Source organism: Castor canadensis, chromosome 2 (genome assembly GCF_047511655.1).
Source record: "Castor canadensis chromosome 2, mCasCan1.hap1v2, whole genome shotgun sequence".
Lineage (NCBI taxonomy): Eukaryota > Metazoa > Chordata > Mammalia > Rodentia > Castoridae > Castor > Castor canadensis.
In genome coordinates, this window is record NC_133387.1 from 166807918 (window position 1) to 166824119 (window position 16202).

Here is a 16202-nt window from a genome sequence, read left to right on the forward strand (position 1 = left end):
AGAGGCTCCTAACAAGGAAATGAGAAAGGAGGAATATGCTGATGGAGAGCACTTGTTGGGAGAAATCAGGATCCATACTCCCTTTCCACTACCTATCTGACTCTCAGACTCTGAATTCCTCCATCTGTCAAAAGAGAAATGATCATCCTAAGTCAGAGGTCTGCAGTCAGAAGTCTGCACTGGAAATCTCTGGCAGGTCACTTCCCAATCAAACATGACATGACTGCTTGATTGAGGTCTAGGGAAGGCAACAGAGATGAGGGTTAAGAACCCGTGATCAGAGGGCCCTCCGTGCATCCTCCACCAGAGGGTAGTAGCTATGCAGTCTTGAGTAAGTTATCATACCTTCCTAAGCCTCAGTTTCTCCACTGTTAAAATGAGATAATACTCCCACTCCTGCAGCTGTTGTGAGGATTGAATAATTATTGCTCCTAAAGATCCCGGCAGTGTTTGAAACACAAAAAAAAGTTTCTTAAATGTAGTCTAACAGGTAACATTCTTACTAGTCATTATTATTATTATTATCATTGTCATGTCACTAATACTGCTACTACCAAGCTTTAGTGGACCTTCCAGATCAGCGCCATCACCCTTCCCAGCAGCGAAGGGAGGAGAGCTAATGGGAATGTCCTACCCAGCTTGGCTTTCTCAGGAACTCCCACATGGCTTCAGCAGTTCCACTTCTGTGCTAGGATTCCACAGCTGCCACCCTCTGACTTCTCCCTGTCCTCTATAGTCTCAAGATTCTTGGAAAATAAAAGGCAACTCCTCCCCCAGAAAAGATTGAGGACCAGGCCATGCTGTCACATCTTACTTGGCCTTCAATGCTCTTCAGGCCACCCAATTTAACAAGTCCCAAAGCATGTTCATAATAATATACTTTGTTTGGTCCCTAGCTTTTATCTCTTTCTAAAACTGTTTTGTTGGGGCTAGACATTATGGCTTACATCTATAATCTCAGCTACCTGGGAGGAGAGTTCAGGTTCAAGGCCAACTCCAGCAAAAAGTTAGCAAGATCCCATCTCAATGAACATCCTAGATATGTTTATGCATGCCTGTAATCCTATCTACATAGGAGTTATAGGTAGGAAGATCACTGAGGCCATTCCCAGCCAAAAGAAGAGTACAAGATCCTTTCTAAAAAATAACTAAAAGCAAAAGAGGACTGGGGTATGGCTCAAGTGATTGAGCACATACCTAGCAAGTGTGAGACCCTAAACTGTTTTGTTTGCTTAAGTCTTTACTTCTTTACTAACTCCCCAACACTGGCTAGAATGAGAGTGAGACTTATCTATCTTATTCACTATTCTGTTCCCTAATGTCTGACAGCACTGGGCATACAGGGGCTCCCCATAAGTACTGAATGAATGAATTGGTCAATCATTTAATCAACTGGATTCTTTTCTCCGCTTGCTCATACACTATCTGTAAAATATTGGACAAGATATTTCATCTCCAACAAGGGTATCTCATGCAGTTGAGTGCCCAATGCACATGACCATAACTCCTCAATTCTTCGTCCTCTTTGGCAGGCAGACACCCTTGCCCAGCCCCAGTCACCTAGCCATCATCCTCATTTCAGAGGCAGCTGAGGTCCAGTCAGAGAAAGTGTCCTGTCAAAGGCAACCCAGCTAGCTGCTTTACTCATCTCATGAACTCATTAGTCTTCCCTCTACCTAAATACCTGGCTGCAGCTAAACTAACTAGCTTGGCTGCTTTGTGATGCTATTTCTGCTTGTGGAGCTATATGTAAGTCATTCCTGATGTGTAGGATGCCCATTCAATCTTGTCTATGCCTGTCTATAGATAACAGAAGCCACTTGACTGAATTCTCACAGCCGTGGCTGCTCCTTTTTGCTTAGTTCCTTTGGCCTCTATGTATTCCACTTCTAACATAGACATATTGTGGGGTGCCCCTTGCTAATTGTGTTAAACCCTTTTCCTGAAACTGGGCTACAGCCATAATGACATGGAAACCCATCAAAACAGGCTCCCTTTCCTTCTGTCAGTCTCCATGACAGTCCTTAGCACAGGTGTTGGCTGCTTGGCTGAGCCATCAGCTCAGAAGGTTCCAGGTAGAATATCAACCCAAAAAAAGGCCATCACTGAGACCAGAAGGAAGCAACAGGGTTAGTTGTGAGACTCAGGTTTCAGTTCCTACAGATCCTGATGGTTCTCCATCGTCAGGGCCAAGGATTACTCTGCAACCTGTGACAGTGAGCATCCTGGAGGATCTCCACAAAATGAGAGAAAAAACTATGGAGAACACAGTGCAGGGGGAGGACAAGACATTAGCGGAAGGAAAGTGATTGGATGAACACTCCAATTCCTCAGATCGGATACTACGAATCATTGGTTTGCCAGCTTGGGATTTAAATCAGGTTTTATACAACATGAAATCAGATTTATTAATTTATCGATTAATCCTTTTTTTTTTTTTTTTGCTTTGTGACTTTATCATTCTTTGTCAAAAATCCCTAAAAGTCCCAGTGTGTTTCTCCTGCTCTTCATGGAACCTGCACAACAGAGACAAGCAAAGCAGACAACACCTAGACAGCTTGGGCCTCAGGGAGTCCCTGAGAGGCGCAGGGAGTGTTGACCTCCAGAGCTGCCATCATCCATTGCCTCCCAACACCTTTGGGCCCTTGGCCACTCTTGTTTCAGTGGAGAGACAACAGAGCAGCTGGAGACTCATCTAAAGCCCCACGAATTAGGGCTCAGGGCTTGTGTCCATTCTTCACTGCTCAGAGGAAATAGTTAACTCTGTGTTCTCTAGCTTTCCTCTGTTCTTTCCTCTGGGGTTAAGTATTCAAGTAAGCTGGTACTTACTTGACTTACTTACTTACTCCTGGACTTGTTCTCTTGAACACTAGAAGAGTAGAACAAAGGGTCTTTATTTGGCTTGGGCAAACTCAACAAACAATTCCAAGCTACCTTTTTCTTCCACCCTGAATCTTCCCTTACATAGTCTTCAATACCAGTTATCACCCGAGTACCTCAAGTTCCCCAATTCAATCATTTGTTTTAGAGCTTTATATATACATCCCCCAGTGCAGATTACTTTGGAGCTCTTGACTGTTCAGGATGTAGCCTCACTTTTTGGACTTCAGCTCATGTAGGGAAATGCCTGTAGTGGAGATGAAATGATGCTAGATGCCTCCTCCCAGTCCTATCTAGGGATTTAGAAAACAATTCATTTTTCTGCCAAATAAGCTTCTATCTCTTCTACTCCCCCTCATCCCAGTTAGTAATGAAGGACTACCTTTAGACTCCTTCTTCTAGAGTTAGATGAGACTCTCAAATAAAGTTCATCATTTCCCCCAACTACCATGGTTTCTTCCATTAGCCATTCTCCTTCCTAATAAAAACACTTGGCACACACACACACACACACACACACACACACACACACACACAACTTTGTACAATTTGTGAATGAGTTCATATATTATTACTTGGCTTTATTCTCATGAAAATACTCAGGGAAGGGAGTGATGGGACGAGAATCTTTGGGTAAGAAGGACTAAGACTCAAAGAGTTTGAATGGCTGCACAAAAATCACCTTACTACTGAGCAGCAGAATTAAAACCAAAACACTCATCTTCCTTTAAGTTCCATCCCTGGGGACTCCTTAGACCACAACTGTCTTTCTTCTGGCAAGGCCATGCCATTTTCCATTCTCACTATTCATCCTATTATGTCTTCCCCATCTTCCTTCCATGAGCACACTCCTTCTCACACTCCTTGAACTCAAGAGCTAGTTCAAATGGAATTATAAGAATCCCATGAGTTGCCTTTAGAGGCCTTCTCTGGGTCAAAAGCAACATCACAGTCCCAAAGCGACTTGGTCTACTGTCTTTGGAGCTTTTACAAAAATCCACAGAGAACACTCCTACCAGAGAAGCATTGCTTAATTTGTATTAAAAGAGCAGGCTTTCCATGGCTTTGGTTTTTTTACTCCGCTCCCTGTAAACTCACTGAAGACCACTGTAGATAAGCTGGGCTTCAATGCCATGATTCTTAATGATTCAGGGGCCTTGGAGAATGTCATAAACACTGGGGAGTCCTCTACCTAAAGAACCCAGGCACATGCTCACACAAAATTTTTCCCATAACTTTGGAAAATTTGTAGCTTCTCAGAAGTCCATTTTTTTCTTTCTTTCCTCCATTTTATCATTTTTACATTTACTTACATGTGTATACATTGTTTGGCTCACCTCTCTCTCCTCCTACCCTTCCACCCCTCCTCCCCCACTTCCAGGCAGACCCTGTTTCATCCTCTTTTTCTCCAGTTTTGTTGAGGAGAAAACATAGGCGATAATAAGAAAGATAGCATTTTTGCTACTTTGAGATGAAGACAACTATACAGTGAGATTCCTAGCATTGCTTCCATGCACTTGTGTATTGCAACCCACATTGGTTCATCTCTGCCAGACCTCTTCACTATCAGAAATCCATTCTTCAACTTGTAGAAATTTAGTCAACCCTGCTATTGCCCAAAAAGGAAAAAAAGTCTCCTCTCCCAAAGAGAGTGAGTTATTAAGACACTTGAAAATCAGAAGAAGCTGTACCAGGCTGGAGCCTAATGCACCAAGCCCTTCTCTGATCAAGAGGACAGGAGCAGCAAGCAGGCTAACTCACTGCCCAACTGAATTCCTTATTCATCAGAGAGGAAGAGTGTTATTATCCCTAGTAAGGACACATCAAACCCAAAAGTAAAGTGCATTATTTGGGGCTCTTGTAATTAGAAAGTAGATATAGTTCTCACTTCAGGAGTTTGCAATTTATTTTACCTGTCCTGCCAAGAAAAGTTAAGGTGAGTTGCTCTATTCATCTAGGGAGAATTAAGGGGTAGGCATGTAGCCTGTGCAAACCCAGAGAAAGCAAGGTCTTCCTGTCTGTACCTCTTCCTCCACTCTTGTCTCCTCCCAGCATGTCCACTCCCCTCCCACACTCCACACTCCCTGCTTGGCTCCATCACCACCCTGCTTTCTGCTGCTCTCTCTAATTCTTCCCACACATCCTCATTCTCAAAACTTGCCACCAGCCTTTCATTCACGCTAACATTAAAATAACTGATAACAGCTCTAAAATATTTTCTATGAGTGTATCTGTACACCTTAAAAAGACCGAAGTCTTTTTCCAAAACCAAGTTTGGTATGGTAGAATTTCAGAGGGCAGCCAGCTCTCTTTAAGAGGGGAGGAGGGAGGAGGGACAAAGGCAGTATCAAAAAGCCCCTCCCTGGCAGGATGGCCATTAACAATTCATAGGTTGCACACGGCACAGTCCTACGGGATACAATTCTCATCAAGGAGGACCCCAAGAAATAAAGCACACATAGCACAACTGATTGAGTCTGCTAACCCTGTATCATCCACCAGGCCTTTTCCTGACCCCAATAGGACTATGGTGGAAGAGTTTCTACCTAGTGAGCAACTAGCATCTCTTTTTGAACTGTTTGATGCAGTGCTTACCTCTCCCATCCTCTCTTTTACTAACCTGGTGATAGCCATTGCCTAGCTCCAGACTTTGTGCCTCTGTGTTTTACCCTGGAAGTGGGGCTTACAGGCTTGAGTTCTCTCAGATCCTCGGGAGCATTGGAAACTAAAAGACTGCTCACGGTGGAGTTTAAAGGAGAAGGTCAAACTAGCATTTGGGCCAACCAATCATGGGAGAAAAGCTGCTTCTGCCTGCCCTGGCTCTGGTTCAACTCCTACCTGCATGCAAGTCCCAACACAGAGCCCCAAGGACCTGGCATTTCCTCCTATTCTCTCAGGGTGGCGCCCCAGTGCTTTCCTGAAAAGTTAGACATATCTTCTATGAAGGCTCCACACACTCTGCTGTCCTCACTTCTTCCTCCCTGCAACCTCTGTGCAGCCTCCCTTTCCCTATGGAAAGCTGGTAATGTCACTTCTTAGCCAACCTGGCAGAAGCAGCCCAGTTATGGTTGGTGAGGCTCCAAAAATCCAGTCACTCTAATTAAAGATTTCTACCTCTCCCCACATTCCTCCCAGAACTAGCCAGGAATCTTCTTCACCTCTCAATGAATGTCTCACCCTGACATTTTGAATCAGCCAGCAGACCAACAAAAAAGACAAATGTAGACCACAGAGCCCAACTGGTGACAGTCGCTATGTTCCATAAAGTAAACCCAGGGGCGCTAACTACTTCTGGAAGGACCCCAGGAGTGGGGTAGAGGGGACAGGAAGAATGGTGGTTGAATGGGCCTATGCTATCTGTGTTCTTGGAAACATGAAAACAAGAGAAAAGAGGAGGAATGGGGAAAGCCGAAAATATGGGGAGAGTTTTAAAAGGAAACAACGAAAAGCTCTAATTGCACTTCAACAACCCCACTGCTGCACTTGGCTCCCAAATCCCTATTTCTAGCTTGAGCTTCATTATGTATAGCCTTTTTCACTGAGACATTCCAGAGAGTCCCTAGCAAGCTTAAAACCAAACTTTTTTTTTTTTTGAGGTATAAGGTTTGAACTCAGAGTTTCATGCTTGCTAGGCAGGCACTCTACCTCTTGAACTATACCATCAGCCCCTAAAACCAAACTTCTTACTCCCCCTTATCACACACCCCAAACACACAGGTTTAAATGCACCTTCTCCATCCTGTTTTTCTCAGTGAGCTAATGACATCTCACTTCACCTCACCCCTTAACTAACCAGCCTCCTCTCTCTTCCTTGGCCTCAGTGTCTGGCAACAGGTCTTGGCAGTGCAACTCCAAGGGACTCCAGTATGTTCCTCTCCTTCCCCATCACCACTTTCTCAGCACAGGCTAGTGACCTCTCCTGCAGCCATGACCCAGCTGGTTTCTGTCACCAACCTCTTCCTTCACACACTCCTCATTCAACATTATTGCTAGAGCTGTCTTTCTAAAAGACATCACTTTCCTAAACAAAAGTCTTTAATGTATCAGCACTACGTTCTGAAAAGTTCTCAGTACCCAGAGCTATGAGTATACCTCTTCCCACACTTGCCCCTGGTGGCTTTCCAGCTACTTTATCTGCCACTCCTCAGAAGACCCTTGCACTGCTGACCTGCAAGAACTGCTGAATTCCTTTCTTTTCTCCTAATATCTTTGTATGCTTATGTGTGCATGTGTGTGTACATGCACCTGTGTGTATCTCCACCCCTCTGAAAGTTTTCTCTCTTCAGTGCCTTGTGAACTCCTACTCAATTCATTAAAGTCTAACAAGAACACCATACAAATTAAATCTTTTCCAACCTTCTCCCTGCCCATCAAAACACAGCTAATGCTACTTTCCCTGGGCTCTCATGACTTATTAATTAATTCTACCAACAAGTGTTTACTGAATTTCTACTCTGTGAATGAAACTTTTTTCATATAGCTTTGTTCTTGTATTTGCAACATAACATGATAGTTATTTGGCATTTCACCTTCTCTTTCACCACACTAGGGGCTGTCTTGCTAAACTAAATGATCAGAACACAGGAAACATCTTTTGTATGACTTTGTCCTTGTTGTCTAGAACTATTTCTGGCATATAGTAGATTTATGGAATGCCTAGAAGTGATGCTACAGAGGATGGAGAGCTGAGAAAGGAAGGAGAAATTCAGACAGAGAGAAAATTGAGTAAACTCCAAGGAAAAGAGAGAAGACTGCAGTGGAAACCAGAGGAATAGAACAAGAGAAGAGAAGAAATAGAAAGGTGGACCATGTCTCCTATTGCCACTAAAATAGCAACGTGTGTGTGTGTGTAGGTGGGTGTAGGTGTGTGTAAGTGGGTGGCTGGGTTGGGGTGTGAGTGGGTATCCTACATAAACATAAGGTGAGATGTCAAGAAAAGTCTTCAAAATGAAATTATGTTGTTTGTAGGTAAACAAATGAAACTGGAGGAAATCATTTTGAGCAAAGTTATCCAGGCTCAATAGTCAAAGGTCACATGTTTTCCCTCATACATGGAAGCTATAAGCTATACCTATAAACTAAATATATTATAAATACATATATGAGCACATATACACACATATATACCTATATATAGTGAGAGAACAAAACTGTATTAGTGAGTCTGAGGTGGGAGAGGGAGAGAATGAAAAATATTGAAACAACCCATCTATATATGAATATAATACAATGTCCTGTATCTACATGTACATTGGCACATGTAACAGAGAATGAGTAAGTAATGCAGGGGCTAATTTGACTAACACACAATATATACAGGCTTGAAGTGCCAAAGCGAAACCCCATACACTTTAAAAAATGAAGGACAGGAGAGTAAAATAGGTCTGTTCCAGGAGTGGGTACCAGCACGGTGGGGGGTGGGGGGGTATAAGGAAAAGGATGAATGAAGGTGAATTTGTATTCATATATGAAAATAGAATAATGAAACATATTGAAATTGTTCTAAGAAGTGGGGAAGGGGTATGAGATAGAATTATGGAGGGGCTAAATCTAAGATAAAGTGTAAACACATATGCAAATATCAGAATGCATCCCCTGTACAACTATTATATGGTAATAAATTTTTTTAAAAATTAAATTAAATTTAAAAAAGAAAAGCCTTGAGCATTTGAAGATTCCATGCTAATTGAAACATTTTCCGTGGTCAGCAAGCCACATCTGTCGTCCCCCCCACTTCCTCTCTTGCCATGTGGCTACTCTCTCTAAGTCCTCAGGTCTGCCTTCTTTTTCCATCACATTCTCAGATAAGTTCACACAAGGCAAACACTCTTGTAAGTCACCAAACGTGACTAAATTCTAAATACTTTGAGTTCTTCCGTAATGGAAGGTTCTTTTACTAAAGAAAAGCAAACACCAAAAGGAAGAGGTCAGAATGAAGATGTCCCATTGGGTTAGGGAGGATGTGTGGCCCCCTGCACTCCAATGTCCCAGATTCTACCATCAGCCCTGCCTCCACATAGTAATGGGTCCTTGGACATATCATTTCAGATCCTGCTTACAGGGGACAATGTAATTAGCTATGACTTAGTGAAAACCCTGGGCTGAAAAACCCAAGTTCTAGCCTTGATTCTCCTGTCATCAAGCTGTGTGACTCTGGTCAAATGACATCATCATAAATGTCTCAAAGCCTTATTTGTAAAGCTAAGTGCAGAGAAAACAGATCTCATAGGTCCCATCCCAGGCTAATGTCTATGTTCCTCTTTAAAATTCTCTAATGACAACAAGCAGAATAAGACTCCAGAGTGGACTGCTGGGAAGAACATTTTGGAAAAAAGAAATAACCCATGTAATCTAAGTGAGATTGGTGGGCAGCTGAACAATTTGCTTTAAGCATGGAGATCGAAAAGACAAAACAAATACCAAAAAAATGGATTTCTTATCCAGAATCCATGGAATCCTTCACTACCCAAGAGTGTTTGAAAATTAGAATAGATGAGGCCTCGAAAGTCTTATAATATCATCTTCCACCCACTCCAGAAACCCTCTTTTTAACACCCCTGCAGGTGTCCCCTGTCATTGCTCAAACACTTCCACTAATGGGAAAGCTCTGCCTGAGAGTTCTGCAGAGGTGCAAGCAGTGACAGGCAGCACAGTACTGAGGGGCCTCGGTGTGTGGTCCTGGTCTCCCTCATGCTAGAGTCAAGGTGCTAGGAATTTTACTAGTAGTTGTTTATTTCTCTCTGTTCCTCTTCCTCTAATCTCTTAAAACTCAGTCCTAGTGGTACTTGCTATCAAATCAAAGTGTTCATGACTTCTGTATTCACTTCTGTTCCTGATAGCAGAACATCAGGTGAGAGCCCTGGGCAGCTCTAAAAGATGGAGACCCTGAGGATAAGAGGAAAGGAAGCAAGATTAACTCCAACTGCTTCACAACTATTCTACCAGTCCAAATGGGCATATAGATGATGACAACAATAATAGAAAACAGCAAACATTTATGTATACTTACGTGTGCCAAGGACTGCTCTTAGCACTCTACATTCTAACTCATTGAAAGTACATTTATAAAGACTGGATAATTTTCACATCCGTGCCCTTGATGACCTTGGCTAAGCACTTACCTGCTCTGAGAAATCACTCTCCATCCTGAAGGTCCCATCTCCCTTTTTTTTTGAAATGGGATTGAGGTTTGAACATAGGGCTTTGCACTTGCAGAGCAGGTGGTCTACCACTTGAGCTGCATCTCTAGTCTACTTTGGTCTGGTTATTTTGGAGAGGGGCGTCTCACAAACTTTTCCTGGGCTGGTCTCAAACCATGATCCTCTCCATTTTAGCCTTCCAAGTAGCTAGGATTACAGGCGTGAGCCACCAGCACCCAGCTCCAGCTCATCTCCCTTTTCTTTTCTTCTAAAACAAGGATAAATAAGTGCAATTTTGCACAGTTTTATATATATATATATATATATATATATATATATGCATGTGTACATGGATATAGATCAATATACATATGAAATGGTTAAGTGGTAATGATCCATTGTTTAAAAAGATTCCAGGCTCTCTTCCTGTATCAACTATGAAAGGTAAATGAGACAAGACTCCCATCTGGTGGTTAGAATCATAGTGAAGATTCAGAGGAAATGTACTGCTTGCATAAATAATTGACTGAGTGTACAGAAACCAAGCCACCCTCTTGATTCAGGTGTTCCCAGTATCTCAGATTTGACAGTCCTCCTAGAGTGCCTGACAATTTGAGCTGAGACGCACTGATCTAACGGTGAAATCAAGGTGAAGAAAGGACAGTTGGAAGAGAGAGCATAAGTTACATTAAGCACGACATAAGTTACATTAAGCACGACAGTGGCATAATACCTCCATGACTGACTATAAAAAAGATGACCTAACGCTCAGCATTTTTATCTGTATTGTTTTGAAAGACTTTTTTTTACCAGAATGAAATGAATTTTTTAATGTATGATTTTGAAATGTCTTTGAACTATTCCATTTACAAACATGGCTCAGACAGATATTTCAACAAATACAGAAGAATTTCAGTAGTTCCTAATGGGGTGAATTTTAGCTACTAAATTATTAAGCCATATAGTTTTATCTGTCAAAGAGCTTACCTGCCAAAACAGTGTGTTTATAATGCTCCCCTCCCCTGGCCAGAATGGAGTCCTAAAGATCATTCAGTTTACATGGATACAAACACTGTACCTAAACTGAATTACAGTAGCATAAAGTGTACAGTTTATTATGGTGAAGCTTGAGACTGATTTGCAACATGAATTCAATTCTATGTCCCAAATCTTTTTTGTTAATGTCAGTATCAGAGTCATGAAAGTATACTGTATCAGCTAGTCTTGTGGGTGTGCATGTGTGTGTGTGTGTGTGTGTGTGTGTGTGTGTGTGTGTGTGTGTGTTAGGTATTTCTATTTGTGTGTGTGTGTGGTTTGCAGATTTATTTTTTTATTTTATTGTTTTTACATTTACTCACATGTGTATACATTGTTTGGACACCCCCCCTTCCTTCCCCTCCTCCCTCCCCTCCCCCCTCCCCTCCTCCCTTCCCGCCCTGCCCCGCTTCAGGCAGAACCTATTTTACCCTCCAATTTTGTTGAGTTGAAAACATAAGAGGTAATAAGAAAGACAGCGGTTTTGCTAGTTTAAGGTAAAGATAGCTATACAGAGATTCCTAGCATTGCTTCCATGCACATGTGTATTGCAACCCACGTTGGTTCATCTCTACCAGACCTCTTCGCTACTGAAAGACTGCTTTCTTAATCTTCTAGGATACCCTAAGTATTTCTAATTTTTGAGAAAGGTACTCAGAAAGAGAAATATCAAGTTCCAACAGTGCCATCTTATGGCCATATGTGGTAAGACATGTAACCCTAACCCTGTTCTCACTGTGACCATCTCATGCGACACTCAAATGTGCTGTGCAGGTAACTCTGGCCAGTTACAAAGCAATCACAGATGGTAACCGTGGATGCATCCACATGGAATCCTGAACAACACTTTATGTGTGTCTTGCCCGTACACTCCTTGGAGAACAGGGACCATCTCTTATGCAAGTTTGGGTCCCCAATATTTGACAGTCGCTAAAAGTACAAGTGACAGGAGAAAAAAAGGGTTGTTTGTGTCTTTGTTTCTCAGTGTATTAAAAATCTTGTTAGCAAGTAAGTCAATATTAATATCACAGGAAGGTTTGTACTGCATCTGCTTCTTAGTAGTACAGATAATGAGATTGGAAGCATGCCCGTTGAGACTGTGTCTATGGGCACCAGAGTGATCAAAAGAAGACAGAAAAATGAATCAGAGAAGCTTGCAAAAGGAGGCTGGGGGGGGGAGAAGGAGGGGATGGGGACAAAGGGGAGAAATGGCCCAAACAAAGTGTGCATATATGAATAAATGAATAAAGAAAAAAAGAAAAGCTTGCAAAAAAAGACTAAGTAGATAAACATGCATAGGAGGAGGACTTAGGGTAAATAATAGAAGGGGTGAACTTGTTCAGAGTACATAGTACACATCTATGGAGCTATCACAATGAACATCCTTTGTACTATTAATGTATGCTGATAAAATAAAATAAAACAAATAAATAAATACATAAGATTGCAAAAAAAAAAAAGTCCAGAAAAGCTTACATACACACAGGGGGTTATCACAATAACTCGCATGCCTAACAGAAGGTGAATGTCAGCACAAAAATGACACTGAAAATTGAATTTGTCCTGCCTGGAATGTGTGCTCAGTAATATGATAGATAAGGACCAGGAATGCCTTTCCTGATTGGAAAAAGCACAGAATCACAGCCATTGCACGATAGCCAAAATTACAAAAAATTGTCATGAATTGTGACACAAAAGGGTATTACCTTGTTCAGAAAGAGCTAGGTTTATATTGAAGTGGATCACAGGCTTTTAAGGGAAGCTGTTTATTCCTTCTTGAGGCCTTTAAAGACCGGCAAGTATCCAGAAGGTGACTTTTTAGCCTCCTTCCTAAGAAGGAGACTGGCCAAATGAACTCCTATGCTCCTTTCTAGCCTGAAATACCGCAATTTAATCCTCAGTTCTACTTGACCGGAACACTAATTCTGTGGAAAATGTTTTATTTAATTAGTAGTTCATGCACTGGCCTCTACCACCCATTGCCAAGGTGACCCCAAGCACATTACCTAACCTCTCCAAGCCTTTTCTTCATCTATACGATGAAGAAGGATTTTCAAGGATTGCATGATAATTAAGTGAGAAAACATTTGTGGGCTGTGTAGACCAATGCCCAGACCACAGCAAGTACTCAAAACATAGAAGTGAAAATCGAATTAATGAAAATGGGCACTTAGTACAATGCCTGGCTCATGATAAGCCCTTAGTGGTAATAGAAAAGTACATATTGCAAAGGAAACATAAAAGCATGAGTTCCATGGCCACTAATGTTTCTTTCCTTTTTTGTTTTTTCCCTGGTGGAACTGAGGGGATTTGAACTCAGGTCTTCATGCTTGCAAAGCACACACTCTACTGCTTAAGCCACACCTTCAGTCCATTTTGCTCTGGTTATTTTGGAGATGGAGGTCCATCTCCAAAATATTTGCCCAAGATGGCCTCGAACCTTGATCCTCTTGCTCTCAGCCTCCCACGTAGCTAGGATTACAGCATAAGTTACCAGCACCCAGCTTTTTCTTTCCATTTTAAAGAGTCTAGCATTCTAGAGAATACTATAGTTTAATACACAGTAAAAATTTATAATATTCTTTAAGTTAAACTAATAATGAATGAAGGAATACTAATGTTATAAGTTTATTAAAAACTTAAAATTTACAATAGGCCTACAGTATAAGCACCATAAAAATAAAAATCCTTTAATTATTTAAGGATTAATAAAATAACAGATAGCTGCTTATTGTAGAATTAAAGAGAAAACAAAGATATTTTAATTTTTTATATAATTTCAGAGCAAGCCATTATTTTGAGCTTCAAACTTCATGAGAATCACACATACTGTGCCTAAATAATCCCACATTTCAAATTTGAGAATCCAAATTAATACTACTTTATATTCAGTCAACAAACTTTTTTTGGAAAGAGCCAGAGAGTAAATATTTTAGGCTCACTCAGCCCTGCCCTTATAATTCGCAAGCAGCCAACGAGTCCATGAATGACTGTGGTCACATTCCAGTCTTTTATGTCTTTATGGACACAGAAATGTGGATTTCAGGTGTAATGAAATATTAATAGCCTTTTTAATTTTTTTAAATTTGCCACTTAAAATTTAAAAAACAAAATCTTAACTTGTGGATTGTCCCAAAACAGTATTTAACCCACGGGCCATAATTTGTCAACCCTTGCTATAATTATGTCTTTGGGGAGAGAGTGATAATATAGAAAGCTCAGAATCGTCAGGATGCCTGTTGGGATTTTCACTGGTTGGTGTGTCGATGTTTGTTTCCCTATACTGATTTGGTCTGTCATTCTTCTAAGAACTTCCACCACACACCCTATTCCACTAGCAGCAGCCAGAACCCAAGGTAGCACAGCTAGGGTAAGCCTGACACCTTGCGGTTGCACTGTGAATGCTAAGTGCCTCCCTGGATGCTTCCTGGCAAGACACATGCTCTGGGGAAGGATGAGGACAGCGCTGGAGGCGCCTGAGGCATTTGCAGCCAGCAGTTATTGTTGTTGTGCTGTGATTGTTAATGAAATGAGACAAGAAAAAGGTCACAGTCTACTATCTGACTCTGCCCAAAAGGACTTCCCAAACGCTGTTGTTGGTAGCATATCTTTCTATTAAAATAAATAAATAATAAAAAGCTGCAGCAACTTCCAGAGTCTTCCCAACTTAAGACTCCAGGAATATCTGAGATTTTCCTTGGTGTGATTAAGTCTCCCGCTTCTAGCCATTAATGCACATGGAAGAGGAAAGATGGGGGAACTGATCCCTCTTCTCAGATGATCACAAAGGATTATTTTAATTGCTATTAAAAACCCAGATTTAAAGCCAGATGGGGGGCATCCTCTCTTGGGACTCTTCCCAGCTCTGGGAGCTCTACTGTTTGCTACTTTTCTATCTCAGTCTCCTTCAGGTGTGGTGGCACATGCCTGTTATCCCAGAACTCAGGAGCTAAGGCGGGAGGATAGTGAATTCGAGGCCAGCCTGGGTAACAGTGATTCCAAACCAGCCTAGACCACATCTTGAGAAAGAAAAGAAAACTGGGAATTTTACTGGAGGAAATGGGGATAAGGGGCTTCAAAGAGGCAAAGACCTATGATTGAAATGTCATAACATCCTGGAAGCAAAATGGCATTAGTCATTGCCTACACAAGTCACATTCTTCCAAGATTGTTTCACTGTTATGGGACGAAGGCTTTTTCTCATTTTTGGAAAAGGTAGGAAGAGGCTATTCTTTACATTCCTCTACTTCTAGAAGTGTTCCCCCCCCCAAATGCCCTACACTCAAGTTACTCCTTTTCAATAAGCTATGCAGAAAAGAAGTTATGCAACCTAGCACCGTGCTTGCACCCTCCATCTAAATGATAGCCACCAACTATGTTTTGGAAAAAGTAGATAGAGGGGACCCACAGTGTGTTGGGGGGCGGGGTGTCAAAGCTTCTTACATGGGCTCTATAGTTACAAAAGTACTTGTGCATTCTTGGGCTGGACCTCCACAGATACAGAAAGGAAGCAGGTGGGCTAGAAGAAGCAGGGATGGCTTACAATCAAAAGGCTGGGTAGCTGGGAGTAGGTGGCCCTGATTTTAGGAGTCCCATTGGGTCCTCCAGACTGACAACTCAGAGAAAAGGCATGGAGGGGCTGAGTGTACATCTGGTGCTTAGAGAGCGGGATGCTGAATCCAATCCACACCTGAGCCATTAAGCCTGGAGTGGGATGCAAAGGCTGAGGATTGTGGTCCTGAGACCCACTATGCCCTTACCACTTCTGGAGCACAATGAATCAGCCACGCACACATTTGTCCTGGAACTGTGGGCAATGCAGTGAATGGGGCTTGCCACTTTTCCTGAAGTCCCAAAATAACTAGAGACCAGACAGAGGTTTCAGAACTGGAGAACTGCTTCCCTCCTTGGGAAACTCTAGCTGTCCCTTTAGGGTGCGTCGACTTTGTGCCAGCTGGGCTGCTGATAGCTTCTCCACTAGGCTGGGACCTATCCGGGAAACACAGAGGTAACAGTCTTTGCTAAGGTGGACCAGGTGGGGGGGGGGGGTTGTCTATGCAGTGGTTTTTTGGTGAAGAACATGATTTTAGTATTTTTCCCGCCTCCCTCTCCTGTGCTTTACAATGAAAAGCTCTGGACCCTTCCCCC